We start from the raw sequence: 15,364 nt of genomic DNA on the forward strand, positions 1-15,364 counted from the left end.
TGAATAAAAAAAGATGATTTGGAAAGTTCAGATTTTAAAATTACCACTTTGCTATTTACATTTGGACTATACTGTTAAGAAAGTATCTTGGAGGTAAAATCAGAGTTGTTAGCAAGTGTCACATGGATGGGTCAAGTCACTAGTGGGTCCAGAGTACTCACTGACAGAATGGGTGGGCAAATGATTTGTTTCCAGACTGTGCCCTGGGTGTTATATTTTTGCAAAATTTATAGCAAATTTAAAATAATTATGTCCAAATTATTATTATGGTATTTGCCGTACCTACCTCGCCAAATTGGTAAGTGGATAGCACGAAACCTGCATATGTCAATTTTAATTCAACATATGTCGATCTCTTCCACATATGTATGTATTGTATGTATTTTAGATCCTCCTGCAAGCAGGAACTCGGGAAGAAGCCTCATTGGCTTATCAAAGCCGCAAGCTGACCGAAGTCAGTCTCTTACATTCATATTTAACGTCCATGATTATGAATTGTCAATTGTCAACAACTCTGTAAGTGGACGACATACATTAATCTTGGAGTGAATCGAACTGGGGTCCATATGATTGGAAGGCAACGGCGTTAACCATTGAGCTAACACTCCTTGGTGTTGATTCCTTGCTGATATGTTGATTCCTTCCAATCGCATCACTAGAAAACAACATGTGACACTTGTCGTCCAATGAGAGCATGAAAAACTGATATGTGTCAATTGACTTAGACTTATGTCAATTTAATTTGACGTATGTCGAGTTCGTCCAATCAGAGCACCAACATCTGTCAGTGTAATTCAACATATGTCGATTTCTATGGCAAGTTTAGAGAAGGACAGGAGCGTGACGAGTGTTACCTCGAACGCCTAGCGTTATTCTTACAGGCTAATAACATATACGCGATGACAGAGCCGTGTGTACGTTCCTCACTGTGGTAGGTCCGGTAGCCTATGCGTTGTTAAAATCGCTATCGTCACCGACGGGCTACAATCCAGGCTTCGCAGTACTACGAGGATCGACCCCGTGGGGCTACGATCCATTCTTCGTCGTACTACGAGGATCGACCCCGTCAGGCTACAATCCAGTCTCCGCTGTACTATAAGGATCGACCCGGTCGGGCTAAAATCAAGTCTTCGTCGTACTATGAGGATCGACCCCATCGGGCTACAATCCAGGTTTAGCCGTATTTTGAGGATCGACCGCAAACTTGGCATATATTCCCAATGATGATGGTTTTATTGTGTTTTAACTAGTGTCATACGTTGCTACTCTATCTAATTGGATGATAGTAGAGTTAATCAAGGGATACTCGTCAGTTCCATATACAATAATAAGTTTGATAATCAAACATCATTGACCCGTTTGTGACGCCCAGTTTGATATCCCAAGAAGATAAGCATGGCTAAACCTCATATTTGGTGTGTAGTGATATCATATTGAGGGAAAGAAGCCTATTGTTTTTGGTAGAGGTCAAAGTTCATTTTGGGTCACCAGTGGTCAAATTTTGAAAACCTTGCTAACTCGATATTACAAGAAGAGAAGCGTGGGGAAAACCTCATTTTGGTTTGTAGAAGTAACACATTGTTTACAAGAAGCGTATTGTTTTTGGTGGAGGTCAAATGTTATTTTGGGGTCATCAGCCGTCAAATTGTGAAAACCTTGTAAACATGATATTGCAAGAAGAGAACCTTGGACAGATCTAATATTTGGTTTGTAGATGTACCATACCAAATTTACGGAGCCTATTATTGCTTTTGGTGGAGGTCATAGGTCATTTGAAGTCAACAAACGCCAACCATTTACTTCATTCCCCTCTTACCTATCTCTCTACACTAACACACCTTACTAAACAAAATATCGCAAGGGTAGCTTGGACAGATCGCATATTTGGTATGTAATTGTACCACATTGAGTACAAGAAGCCTTATGTTGTGGGCGGAGGTCAATGGTCGTTTGAGTTCACCATGGGTCAAATTATGAAACCATGATTTACACAATTTTTCAACAAGGACAGATGTCATATTTAGTATGTTGATGTATCTATCACATTTAGCACAAGAAGCCTGTTGTTGAGGTCAATGGTCATTTCAGGACAGCCTGTGTCATTGTGAATATATTGTCTGTCACATCACACTGATTTTCACTGTATTACTAAGATCAAGTATATGTTGTACTCAGCTTACTATACATTACTTCAGATACATGAAGAAAACTGCTCATGTTACATCATCGAAACCACAATGCATTATTTGCATTCTGGTTATTACAGCTAGTCATTTTTAATGGTTTATTAAGCACTCGAGGCTTATAATAAAAGATTTTCTAGTGCGCAGAAAAAAAACGTTCATCATAATATTTTCCACCGCCACTCATAAACCAGTACTGTTCGGTTTTAACCTTCTTAAACATTTAACTCAAATTCACAGCAATTAATTGAAAAGCCTCCTCTCGTAGAGTCAAAGTATAGGCCAACTTGGATATACGAGGATGATTATTAACTGTGATTTCAACTGTTAATTAGGCCTAATATGAACCGAAGTTGTTGGGAATATTTGCGGCACACAACGTTCATTCATAATTTGATTCTATACATGCTGGCAAGAAACCTTCACCCATGCAGGACTAACATGTAATTTGTAAACATCAACATGTTTGTTTTCCTATGTTTAATTACACTATGTTGTTTTGAATTTAGATTAGCTGTTTCAATTCAATATTTTTTTCTTAAGTTCTTTATTCCAGTATAAATTATATAAAATGTATACCTAGGACCAATTATATATATGAAAACCAATAATTAATTAATTAAAATGATTACAATAGAGACAGATTAAATAAAAGATATTGTGTGAACAGTCCAATTTTCCTCAATGAAACAACATTAGTAACTGATATAAGCGGTTCGGTGAACTGTGTTGAAAGCACTTGGATTTATGTTAAGTTATGAATGAATTTATATAAATTACCTTAAGGGATGTGAAGTTCACAATATGCCAATGACTGTAATGTATTCGATTTCAAATGCAACACAATTTTGAAGTATTTATTTGTATCTTACAACAACAACAAGTACCCTAGCTGAAACAAATTTATCATTATACGTCTGACATCACATCTGCTTGCTTCAAGTTCACTTTTGGTCTCGGTATCAATCTGATGTTAACTGAAAACGTTGCCTAGGGAATGAATTCAAACTTCAACTGGAAGCTTAGATTGTATTCCTCTTTCATCAGTCCAAAATATACTTTCTCCATGGAATAGCCTTTTTATAAGTTTGGTTATCTATCGCCGACTGGTATCAGGGAAAATAAAATCCGTTGCCATAACAACCTCAAAAAGTCAATAAACAAACTCTGATTATGGTCTTTTTATTTCATCAATATGGAATATTTTACGAAAGATTGTGACGATCATTAATCGCCCCATTTACTAGAAATTAATTAAGAACTTCCATTTTATATTACAGTTTTGAGTTTTCTATAGAAGACGTGCGACTTTTTATACAACACTCAATCACAATAGGTATATGAATACACAATTGTCTTTGCCACCGCTTGCTAACTGTATGGTTCTGAAAGGACACTTAATTGTGTAGACTTTCCGTGTATAGGTATAAGCAGGTAACAACTCCCATGGTATGGGTTACGCGATATCTCGACCATTTGATAATTTTATGTTATGGGTTACGTCTGACATCACATCTGCTTGCTTCAAGTTCACTTTTGGTCTCCAGTATCAATCTGATGTTAACTGAAAACGTTGCCTAGGAAATGAATTCAAACTTCAACTGGAAGCTTACATTGTATTCCTCTTCAAATATACTTTCTCCATGGATTAGCCTTTTTATAAGTTTGGTTATCTATCGCCGACTGGTATCAGGGAAAATAAACTCCGTTGCCATAACAACCTCAAAAAAGTCAATAAACAAACTCTGAGTATGGTCTGTTTTTTTGTTTTTTTCATCAATATGGAATATTTTATGAAAGATTGTGACGATCATTAATAGCCCCTTTTACTAGAAATTAATTAAGAACTTCCATTTTATATTACAGTTTTGAGTTTTCTATAGAAGACTTGCGACTTTTTATACAACACTCAATCACAATAGGTATATGAATACATAATTGTCATTGCCACCGCTTTCTAACTGTTTACATACGTATATGCTTTCAAGTGATCATGAAAAGTTCTGAAACTTGGTTCTGAAAGGACACTTGTGTAGACTTTCCGTGTATAGGTATAATCAGGTAACAACTCCCATGGTATGGGTTACGCGATATCTCGATCATTTGATAATTTTCGTCAAAATGTCATGTTAGTAGAATTGTCATCAAAAATCTTGTTTTGTCAAGTTAAGTTTATCTAACGCAACAACTCATAAATGTTAAATGTGATTCCAAGATATCATGTTAATGATGTTTTGCATAAACTAAAGCAATGACTTTGTACATGTAACAGGTAACGTGCAAGAAGCAACTCGAGGAAATGGAAATTTTCGTCAAGATGTCACTTGTTCCTCACTCGGCAAATATCGCATATGTTGACACGCTGTCGAGGTATACTAACATAGTGCTTCTATACATCTCGTCTGCATGTGCCGCCAATGCCACCGTAATAAAAGAAAATAAAACATTGCTTTTTAATATACAATAATGCATACACTTTTCTTTGCAAAATATATCTATTCTTTGCACAAAAAGAGGGGGGGTGGGGTTGGCTCGCACAAGATTTCGCTGAAGTCCGTTTTGGGGTCAGATCTAAGAAGGGCAGACCAATTACCATGGGCGTATAGGAGCCCAATTTGGTTTGGGTTCAACAAACGCCAAACATTTACTTCACTCCTCTCTTACCTATCTCTCTACACCAACACACCTTCCTAAACATAATATCGCAAGGGTAGCTTGGAGGGTGGCATATTTGGTATGTAATTGTACCACATTGAGTACAAGAAGCCTTATGTTGTGGGCGGAGGTCAATGGTCGTTTGAGTTCACCATGGGTCAAATTGTGAAATCATGATTTACACAATTTTTCAACAAGGACAAATGTCATATTTAGTATGTTGATGTATCTATCACATTAAGCACAAGAAGCCTGTTGTTGAGGTCAATGGTCATTTCAGGACAGCCTGTGTCATTGTGAATGTATTGTCTGTCACATCACACTGATTTTCACTGTATTACTGAGATCAAGTATATGTTGTACTCCCTTACTATACATTACGTCAGATGCATGAAGAAACTGCTCATGTTACATCATCGAAACCACAATGCATTATTTGCATTCTGGTTATTACAGCTAGTCATTTTCAATGGTTTCTTAAACACCCGAGGCTTATAATAAAAGATTTTCTAGTGCGCAGAAAAAAACGTTTATCATAATATTTTCCACCGCCACTCATAAAACAGTACTGTTCGGTTTTAACCTTTTTAAACATTTAACTCAAATTCACAGCAATTTAAATGAAAAGCCTCCTCTCGTAGAGTCAAAGTATAGGCCAACTTGGATATACGAGGAAGATTATTAACTGTGATTTCAACTGTTAATTAGGTCTAAATATGAACCGAAGTTGTTGGGAATATTTTCGGCACACAACGTTCATTCATAATTTGATTCTATACATACTGGCACACTGAAAACTTAAATTGGTTCACCGACTAACAAAACGTTAGTCCATCTGGTGCCTCTCCCGACTAACATAGCCTTAGTCAGTTGCTATACCGACTAATTTATTCCTTAGTCAGTTGGATTTCTTAGTCGGTCATCTTAGTCCGTCAGCTTAGTCCATCAACAATTTCTTAGTTGGTAAATGTATATTAGTCAGTTACATTAGTTGGTGACATTAGTCGGTCTTTACCGACTAATTTATATGAGCCACCGACTAGTTTATAGCAGGTTTTACATTAGTCAGGATGGTGCCTCTCCCGACTAACCTTTCTTAGTCGGTATCGACTGACTAGTTGCACTGACTAGATTCACTGAAAGAATTAAACCCGACTAGTTTCACTGACTAGCATCACTGAAAGAAAAGAGAGCAGAAGAAACACAAATAATGTGTACGTTGGCAGTATTTATTTCTGATCAAACTTCTGATGTCTACAAAAGGCTGACTTTCGACAGATAGAGAAGAAATCACTGTAAATAAAATCTGAAAATCTGATTTTTTTTTCCAACAAAGTTAAGACAAGTTAATGGATCAAACATGAATCGCAAAAGTATAGCACTGCACAATAATGCAAAGTTGAATCTTGGGCAAGGGTTCCTCATGACTTTCGTTTTAAAGTGGTACCCCAAATCGACACCAGTTAAGTCTTCACGAACAAAGAGTGTTTCTCTTAACTACAAATGGCCTCCCACTTGTCTTCAGGAAGCCAAAATCTGCACCATTATTGACCTGTGGACAGAAAATATGATATACGTGTAAGCACAGATACAGATATAGCACATGATAACTCACATTATCATAAACATACATTTACATTAAAAGTTTATAACATATTGGGAGGTATACATTTAAATCTAGGTCCCTCAAATTATAAGCCAGGAATAGCAGCTTTACCAAATTATTATTAGCTTTGCACAGCATAACACCAAGTTATTTCTCAAAGCTTAATAATTATGTTAATCATGTTAATAATGATCCCAATAGACCGGGATCCCAGAGGGTTTGGTTAGCTGGGAAGGTAACCAATTGCCTTGTACATCACAATGTTCACAGTGCATTCCTGTATATGAAACCAGACGACTGGCAAACCGACTGTGGTGGGTGTGGCTGGGAGAGCAATTTTAAAGTCACCTGATAGCTAACCTAGATCAGTTTTCATGGTAACACATCAAAGTAAGTACAATATGTCAGGTATGGCCCCAAGAGCAACAAATGGCCATTGTCAGTAATTATTGGTGGTGGGGTACCCCTGCCAGTGATCTATAATTGACTCCTCAAGGCTGACCTAGGTCAGCTCATGAGGTAACCAGTTGAAACCTACGGGAAAATGTTGCTTAGGGCTTCAGATACAACTGATGGGCATTGCCAGTAATTTTTATTGGTGGGGTACCCCTGCCAGTAGACCCCCAAAATGCCCATCCCCCATTGACCTAGATGAGCTCATGATGTAACCAGTTGAAAACTACTGGAAAATGGTATCACTTCATATGTAAGGGATGGGAATTTCCAGTAATTTATATTGGGGGGGGGGGGGTACCCCTGCCAGTAGACCCCCAAAATGCCCATTCCCTCATTGACTTAGGTCAGCTCATGAGATAACCAGTTGAAAAATTACTGGAAAATGATAGGTATCACTTCATATGTAAGGGATGGGCATTTCCAGTCATTTACATTGGTGGGGTAACCCTGTCAGTAGACCCCCAAAATGCCCATCCCCCATTGACCTAGATTAGCTCATGAGGTAACCAGTTGAAAACTACTGTAAAATGATTGGCAGGACTCTATATATATGTAAGGGATGGGCATTTCCAGTAATTTATATTAGTGGGGTACCCCTGCCAGTAGACCCCCAAAAAGCCCCCCCCCCCCCTCCCCTCATTGATCTAGGTCAGCTCATGATTTAACCAGTTGAAAACTACTGGAAAATTATTGACAGGATTCTATATGTAAGGGATGGGCGGACTCTGGCAGTGGTGGCCCACCAATATAAAATACTGGAAATGCCCATCCTTACATATGAAGTGATACCTATCAGTTTCCTGTAGCTTTCAACGGGTCAAATCATGAGCTCACCTAGGTCAATGAGGGGATGGGCATATTGGGGGTCTACTAGCAGGGGTACCCCACCAATAAAAATTACTGGCAATGCCCATCCCTTGTATCTGAAGTCCTAACCAACATTTTCCAGTAGGTTTCAAGTGGTTACCTCATGAGCTGACCTAGGTCAGCCGTGAGGGGTCAATTATAGATCACTGGCAGGGGTACCCCACCACCAATAATTACTGGCAATGGCCATTTGTTGCTCTTGGGGCCATACCTGACACATTGTTCTTACTTTGATGTGGTTACCATGAAAGCTGCTCTAGGTTAGCTATTAGGTGACTTTAAAATTGCTCTCCCAGCCACATCCACCACAGTCGGTTTGCCAGTCATCAGGTTTCATATACAGGAATGCATTGTGAACATTGTGATGTACCAGGCAATTGGTTACCTTCCCAGCTAACCAAACCCTCTCGACTACCCCTCTACAGATCAGTGAAAATTTGACCAAACTTATGAAGCTTGCACGTAAATGATATACTAGACTGTTTTTTTATTTAAAACAGGTTATGAAAAGTATCTTAAATATCATTAAACAGTTGGGTACAATAGTTAAACTCACTCTTCCATCTTTTTTCTCTATGGTACTTGTTCCTTTGCTTTTTGGAGTCTTGGATAAACTCTTTTGTTCTGCGAAGGGTACCAATATATCATCTTAAAACATGTCTTTAAGCCATATATAACACAGTTCTCCTCTTCTGTTGTTGCCTCCACACTGGTGTCGTACATCACAGGAAAGCTCACCCATGACTTAGATATTTGGCTTTTCAATTCCTGCTGGAAGAAAGAAACAGCAAAGTATTCATCATTTGAAAAAAAAAAATAATAAAGTTGTCACCACAAAGTTATGTGACATTTGCTTCCACTATAGTCTCTAAAAACAATCCCAAAGTTTGAAGCAGACTGTATAAAGCTGAAAATTTGAACGAGAGTGTCATCACCATTGCAACCAGAATCAAATGCCCAGAATACAGAGATAATAAGACATGGGCTAAATCTTTGTTTGTTTTTATGATCTTTAAAAATATAAAATTTTAGAAACAGAAATGCACTGAGCCAACTTATTTATAGGCCTAATCGTTTTTAGTTGTTATTTTGCTTGCTCACATAACAAGCCTGTTTAGACCTAGGCTAGAGGAGAATCAGTATTTTGTTACACTAAGTTTGTCTTCGGTCGTTTTGATATAGTCTTACTAGTAGTACTAAAGTATATAATGGACCGGCGAAGACTAGAGAATACCCAGAGTTTTAGCAACTGCGTTAAACTGTATCATCTGATCTATTATTTACGCCAATGAGTTTCATTCAATCTAGGATCAAAAAGAGAAAACTAATTAATCTTAACCTTTACACTTTGCTACTAAACAGATATGCTTGAATTACAAATAAATGTCAAAAAAACATCATAATCTAAGAATCGATGCATATACATATACATAAACAGAATAATTTGAATTCGCGCAAGTGAACCCTGCACTACATTGGACAGAAAAAAAAACGTGCAATTAGACCAAACTAAACATACTAAATTTTCCGTTACTTCTACATAAAATATCAATACAAATACAACAACTTACTCTTTTGGCAGTATACTAAAAGCACATGTTATAATAACTTCAGACTATCAAGCTTGCCTGAGAAAAAACGGTTAATACTTCTTACAGTAAGCAAGTCGACCGTGAAGGAATGTCGCAATTGTTTCCTGGGCGTGACCGGAAATTAAATACTAAAAAATGATAAATGAAAAGGTTAAATAGAACTGAAGCGTGCATCCTGACTGCTCGCAACATATAATACCGTTGACTAGCCAACATAATTTGTTCAGCCTACTGTGACTGTACGTTTGAAGGTCTAGCCTTGCTTATTCAATATCACAAAGCCTACCCATTTAGATTCACATGGGAAATTACAGGAAATCTTTACCAAATGAGTGTAGACTTCAAATAAACTATTGAGCCTTATAGTTCCAGCATTTGTTTGGGAATAAATAAGAAGATTATGTGCCACTGTTCAATCTAGCCCAATACACACATAACACATTGTTAATTGGTGTTTAGGATGCACACTTTAGTGTTGAGAATGCACTGCAGTACCCAGTAGAAGCCTATAGGCTACTCACTGTCATTGCACTTGTGTATTGCGAAACGCCAACGTGACAACGGTAGCGTTACACTAACCATAATACAGTACTAGTGCCAGTGGCCTAACAATTAACTTTAATTTTACCTTCAAGTTAAAGGAATAACAGGTAGGCCGATGATGCAGTTAATACCTCCATTCTTCTAAAGACCTTCTTGGGTGATTTACGGTTGAAAGTTGCTTAGAGTGATCGTATGAAACTATGCCAAGCCCAGCAAGCTGCCGTTGCCTCTCGGTTTCCAAATTGAAGTGAATCGAATTGGGTTAAAATACATTAGTCCGTCGACACCGACTAAGCTACGATTATGGCGTAAATCGGGTGTCCGTATCGTTCTTAGTCCATGGGTTAAAATACCTTAGTCCGTCGCCACCGACTAAGCTGCGATTATATTTTCCTTAGTCAGTGTAAACTAACTAAGAAGCAGCGATGAAACGAAGATTTTTGCTAGTCCGTGTGCATTGACTAACGTTATAGACTAATTTAACGTTAGTCCGTGGCAATATTGACTAATTTATTTTTTCAGTGCAAGAAACCTTCACCCAGGACTAACATGTAATTTGTAAACATCAACATGTATGTTTTCCTATGTTTAATTACACTATGTTGTTTTGAATTTAGATTAGCTGTTTCAATTCAATATTTTTTTCTTAAGTTCTTTATTCCAGTATAAATTATATAAAATGTATACCTAGGACCAATTATAAATATGAAAACTAATAATTAATTAATTAAAATGATTAGAACAGAGACAGATTAAAATAAAAGATATTGTGTGAACAGTCCAATTTTCCTCAATGAAACAACATTAGTAACTGATATAAGCGGTTCGGTGAACTGTGTTGAAAGCACTTGAATTTATATGAAGTTATAAATGAATATAAATAAATTACCTTAAGGGATGTGAAGTTCACAATATGCCAATGACTGTAATGTATTCGATTTCAAATGCAACACAGTTTTGAAGTATTTATTTTGTATCTTAAAACAACAACAACAAGTACCCTGAAACAAATTTATCATTGTACGTCTGACATCACATCTGCTTGCTTCAAGTTCACTTTTGGTCTCGGTATCAATCTGATGTTAACTGAAAACGTTGCCTAGAAAATGAATTCAAACTTCAACTGGAAGCTTAGATTGTATTCCTCTGAGGGTGGCATATTTGGTATGTAATTGTACCACATTGAGTACAAGAAGCCTTATGTTGTGGGCGGAGGTCAATGGTCGTTTGAGTTCACCATGGGTCAAATTGTGAAACCATGATTTACACAATTTTTCAACAAGGACAAATGTCATATTTAGTATGTTGATGTATCTATCACATTAAGCACAAGAAGCCTGTTGTTGAGGTCAATGGTCATTTCAGGACAGCCTGTGTCATTGTGAATGTATTGTTTGTCACATCACACTGATTTTCACTGTATTACTAAGATCAAGTATATGTTGTACACCCTTACTATACATTACGTCAGATACATGAAGAAAACTGCTCATGTTACATCATCGAAACCCATATGCATTATTTGAATTGGTTATTACAGCTAGTCATTTTCAATGGTTTTTTAAACACTCGAGGCTTATAATAAAAGATTTTCTAGTGCGCAGAAAAAAACGTTCATCATAATATTTTCCACCGCCACTCATAAAACAGTACTGTTCGGTTTTAACCTTTTTAAACATTTAGCTCAAATTCACAGCAATTTAAATGAAAAGCCTCCTCTCGTAGAGTCAAAGTATAGGCCAACTTGGATATACGAGGAAGATTATTAACTGTGATTTCAACTGTTAATTAGGTCTAAATATGAACCGAAGTTGTTGGGAATATTTTCGGCACACAACGTTCATTCATAATTTGAATCTATACATACTGACAAGAAACCTTCACCCAGGACTAACATGTAATTTGTAAACATCAACATGTTTGTTTTCCTATGTTTAATTACAATATGTTGTTTTGAATTTAGATTAGCTGTTTCAATTCAATATTTTTTTTCTTAAGTTCTTTATTCCAGTATAAATTATATAAAATGTATACCTTGGACCAATTATACATAGCCTATGAAAACCAAATAATACATTAATTAAAATGATTAGAACAAAGACAGATTAAAATAAAAGATATTGTGTGAACAGTCCAATTTTCCTCAATGAAACAACATTAGTAACTGATATAAGCGGTTCGGTGAACTGTGTTGAAAGCACTTGAATTTATGTTAAGTTATAAATGAATATAAATAAATTACCTTAAGGGATGTGAAGTTCACAATATGCCAATGACTGTGATGTATTCGATTTCAAATGCAACACAATTTTGAAGTATTTATTATGTTTCTTACAACAACAACAACAACAAGTACCCTGAAACAAATTTATCATTGTACGTCTGACATCATATATATATATATATATATATATATATATATATATATATATATATATATATATATATATATATATATATATATATATATATATATATATATATATATATATATATATATATATATATATATATATATATATATAGACATGTCTGATGGCGTGTGTTGGAAAGTTAAGAATATCCACAAGAAAAAAATGGAAAAAAATGATACTTTCATTTCCAACTTTATTACTTAGAACGTTAAATAGGTAACAAAATATTTCGAGCGTTTACACGGCTCTTCTTCTGAAGAAGAGCCGTGTAAACGCTCGAAATATTTTGTTACCTATTTAACGTTCTAAGTAATAAAGTTGGAAATGAAAGTATCATTTTTTTCCATTTTTTTCTTGTGGATATATATATATATATATATATATATATATATATATATATATATATATATATATATATATTTATATATATATATATATATATATATATATATATATATATATATCCACTAGTCTCAACATAAATTACAGAAAGGGGCAAAAGGTTTCATCAGTCCAAAAATATACTTTCTCCATGGAATAGCCTTTTTATAAGTTTGGTTATCTATCGCCGACTGGTATCAGGGAAAATAAAATCCGTTGCCATAACAACCTCAAAAAAGTCAATAAACAAACTCTGATTATGGTCTTTTTTTGTTTTGTTTTTTCATGGAATATTTTATCAATCTGATGTTAACTGAAAACGTTGCCTAGGAAATGAATTCAAACTTCAACTGGAAGCTTAGATTGTATTCCTCTTTCATCAATAAAAAAAACTCTGATTATGGTCTGTTTTTTTGTTTTTTTCATCAATATATGGAATATTTTATAAAAGTTTGTGACGATCATTAATGGCCCCTTTTACTAGAAATTAATTAAGAACTTCCATTTTATATTACAGTTTTCTATAGAAGACTTGCGACTTTTTACACAACAATCACGCATAATAGGTATATGAATACATAATTGTCATTGCCACCGCTTTCTAACTGTTTACATACGTATATGCTTTATAGTGATCATGAAAAGAACGTTGGTTCTGAAAGGACACTTGTGTAGACTTTCCGTGTATAGGTATAATCAGGTAACAACTCCCATGGTATGGGTTACGCGATATCTCGAACCATTTGATAATTTTCATCAAAATGTCATGTTAGTAGAATTGTCATCCAAAATCTTGTTTTGTCAAGTTTAGTTTATCTAACGCAACAACTCATAAATGTTAAATGTGATTCCAAGATATCATGTTAATGATGTTTTGCATAAACTATATCAATGACTTTGTACATGTACACAGGTAACGTGCAAGAAGCAACTCGAGGAAATGGAAATTTTCGTCAAGATGTCACTTGTTCCTCACTCGGCAAATATCGCATATGTTGACACGCTGTCGAGGTATACTAACATAGTGCTTCTATACATCTCGTCTACATGTGCCGTCAATGCCACCGTCATAAAAGAAAATAAATCATTGCTTTTTAATATACAATAATGAATGGACCTTCTCTTTGCAAAATATATATATTCTTTGCACACACAAAAAAAAAGGAGGGGGGGGGGGTGTTGGCGAGCACAAAATTTCGCCGAAGTCCGTTTTGGGGTCAGATCTAAGGAAGGGAGACCAATAACCATGGGCGTATAGGAGCCCAATTGGTTTGGGTGATGTAACGATTTGCCCGAAAAATGTAAGCAAACTTGAAGGGCGTACTGGTGAAACCCCCCTCACCTTTTGAGAATGTGTTACTAAATTAAAAGGTGCTAAACTTAGATGCATACTGGTGCTACCATTGGAAGGAAACTTATGTATACAAGATTTTCACTTTCCAGGTTAGTCTCCCAATATATTTCTGTATAATATTTTCACTAGTTGGCGTCAAAGGTGTGTGTGTGGGGGGGGGGGGGGTCGGCTATGCGGGCATGCCACCCCCTATGCCCATAACTCCACAACATCAATGCCAGATAAGTCGGGCACGTTTAGAACGTTATAGACGTTTAGTTATAAACGTTAGTTATAAACGTTTAGAACGTTATAGTCTATTACTACCTTAGGCTGAGTTTTTATACGGACTTACTAACTCTCATCAAACAAGATATCGCATATATTTTTGGCAGTGCCCGAAACAAATATCAGAATATTGCCCGAATTTTCACAGGAATATCTTTTTGCTGGGGGGGGGGGGGGGGGGGGGCTTCCCCTCGCCTCCTACGCCTATGGCAATAACTTCTCTTTCAGAAATGTGTTTAGGAAGGGGGCTTAGATACAAAATGGTGCTATCATTTCTACAATTTCAACAAACTTTTGCTAGTGTACACGAATTATTGTGTGTGTGCAAATTTTTAGCTCTCCATTTCTTACACTCATCTTAATATCTCCGTCAATGTCATCAAATTTATCATTTCCGATGCCATATGAATATTCAAATTGATATCGAACCAATCATCTTACCGATTGGATCGTATTGTCAGTTACAGTAGTTAACCCTTATATAGTGTAGTCAATTGGTCCGTTTGTCAAATCCACACAACCTCATATCCATCTCAAGGTAATAATTTATTATAACTTCGTGACGATGACGTTAAAAAAAGATTTCGCTGTCGCCTTGGAAAACGAAATGTTCCCTTCAAGGGTAATTGACTCATGCTCAGGTTTTTTGAGGTAATCATACCTACTGGCTAAACAAGAGTACAGTACTGTACCCTCTCTATGCCCCTACCTAAATCAGTCGGAAGAATTTTGGAATCCTCTTAATGTGAAGTTTTTCATCTTACCGCCCCCCTCTCCCCAGTACAAACAGTTGTTGCGCCCCTACTGTTAGCCGTAGAACAATAAAGGGCTGATCGGGGTCTGACAGATATCACGTGCAAATTCAAGTTTTAATGATACACTAATATTGTTGTGATATATAAATGGCATTACTGCCATGCTCATTGGTTACCAGAAGTCTCCCTTTACGAACTATATATGCGGATACACATGTGTTTTGCTAAAAACGCCATTTAGTATTTTTTTTTAGTATTTGGTCACTTTTCAAGAGAATCGTGGTATCCGAG

At 36.2% G+C, this 15,364-nt stretch overlaps 1 long non-coding RNA gene across 2 annotated transcripts; it reads right to left on the minus strand.

Moving 5' to 3' along the window:
• Positions 1–5,624: 5,624 nt before the first annotated feature.
• LOC139974152 (uncharacterized) lies at positions 5,625–10,402 on the minus strand. Of its 2 annotated transcripts, none has more exons than XR_011795408.1 (3): positions 9,339–10,402; positions 8,324–8,535; positions 5,625–6,390 (listed from the first exon to the last, which is right to left on the minus strand). It is a non-coding gene; the product is annotated as an uncharacterized lncRNA (long non-coding RNA). The 2 variants fall into 2 exon arrangements; XR_011795407.1 differs by having other exon boundaries at positions 8,324–8,538.
• Positions 10,403–15,364: the final 4,962 nt, after the last annotated feature.

This window comes from Apostichopus japonicus, chromosome 9 (genome assembly GCF_037975245.1).
Source record: "Apostichopus japonicus isolate 1M-3 chromosome 9, ASM3797524v1, whole genome shotgun sequence".
Taxonomy (NCBI): domain Eukaryota; kingdom Metazoa; phylum Echinodermata; class Holothuroidea; order Aspidochirotida; family Stichopodidae; genus Apostichopus; species Apostichopus japonicus.